General features: G+C 52.9%; 1 pseudogene; it reads left to right on the top strand.

Annotated features, from left to right (window-relative positions):
- The first annotated feature begins 560 nt into the window (after positions 1 to 560).
- The window catches only part of LOC103735453, an 8652-nt pseudogene continuing 7678 nt past the window's right edge, over positions 561 to 1534 (top strand).

Below are 1534 nucleotides of genomic sequence, written 5' to 3'. Positions count from 1 at the left end.
AAACTGCAAGTTGCTCACATATGTAACAATGGGAAGGGATGTCAGATTTGAGGGGGATGTTGGACTCAAAGAGTCAAGACAGGTATTAAGAGATACATGCTAAGAAGTAAGGACAGTTTCTCATGACTGGCGGCTGACGTCCATGAGAACTCTCTCTATTGAAAAACATATACTAGTCACTAGTGGCTTTTTATTTGTTGCATACTCCTGCTTTGAATGCAGGTAATTATAAGAGACAAGTTGTATGTAAAGGTTATTAGAAGCCTGCACCCACTTCCAGAAACAAGTCACAGACAATCCCATAGAAAAGATTACACGAAAATTATAGTTACTTCGTGTTACTACTGAGAACAAAGTGATCTTACTCTAACAGAACATGAGACAACAAAGTTCAGGAAGAGTAACTTGGCCAAGTGACTAAGACTAACAGGCAATCAAGGCCCACAACTAACAAATCCTGATTCATCCTCCTAACCTCTTCCAAAGAGTATATCCAGCACTCTGCAAGCAGGGAGGAAAAGACACACATATAGAACAGGCCCTGAAGAGATTCAGTCCCCATGGATGCCCAGGCCCATCTACCCTACCACTCTCAAGGGCCTCTTGCCCTCCTGCTCCTGGTGCTGATCCCAGCCACCCTGGTTCCTCTCTGGTCTGCCAGGTCAGGCCCTCAGGGTAGAGGCCTGGAAAGGCTTCCTGGTGGATTTCTAGGGGGCAGGAAGTAGGAAGACAGCGTGAAGCAGTACAATATGCATTTCCAGTACTATAAAATACATGGGAAGAGCTGCAGACCTCGGGCCTGGCTGGAGGCCTGGGGATCAAGGCCTGCGCTGCCTGCTAGCTTGCTATTCTACTGGATCGCACAGAGAGTAAAACCAACACACGGTGGTCAACTGCTGGTGCCCTATGGGAACCACATCTACTGGGACTGTCCCCACTGTTAGCAGTGCAAAGGCTTCCAAGAGAATGGAGACTACAACAAGCCAATCCCAGCACAGTACATGGAACCCCTAAACCACGTGGTGAGCAGTGTACTCATTCCCTGTGACCCCAGGCAGCCACAGCAGTGGGTCAGCAGCCAGGTCCTGCTGTGCGGCAGGTGCAGCCACCACCAGACCACCAAGATTTCAGGCAGCGAGAGGAGGGCTGATACGATGAGGAGATCGAGGTGTACCGCCACCACCTGGAGCAGATGTACAAGCTGTGCCGCCCATGCCAGGCCGCCGTAGAGTACTACATCAAACACCAGAACCGCCAGCTGCGTGCCCTGCTGCTCAGCCATTAGTTCAGGGGCTGGGAGGCTGACCAGGATCATGGGAAGCGTTTCTGCTTCTCACCAGTGAAGGCCCCAGTCCAGGTCATCCTGCTCCGTGCCCTGGCCTTCCTGGCCTGTGCCTTCCTGCTGTCCACTGCCCTGTATGGCCCCAGCGAACCCTTCACCCCAGGGGCTGCCCTGCCCCCGGCCCTGCCTCCGGGCAGCAATGGCTCGGCTGCCTCAGACAACGGCACTGCTCCTGGGGCTGAGGGCTGGCAG

This window comes from Nannospalax galili, unplaced genomic scaffold, assembly GCF_000622305.1.
Source record: "Nannospalax galili isolate Female #2095 unplaced genomic scaffold, S.galili_v1.0 scaffold155, whole genome shotgun sequence".
Taxonomy (NCBI): domain Eukaryota; kingdom Metazoa; phylum Chordata; class Mammalia; order Rodentia; family Spalacidae; genus Nannospalax; species Nannospalax galili.
This window is presented reverse-complemented; position numbering and strand designations above follow the sequence as displayed.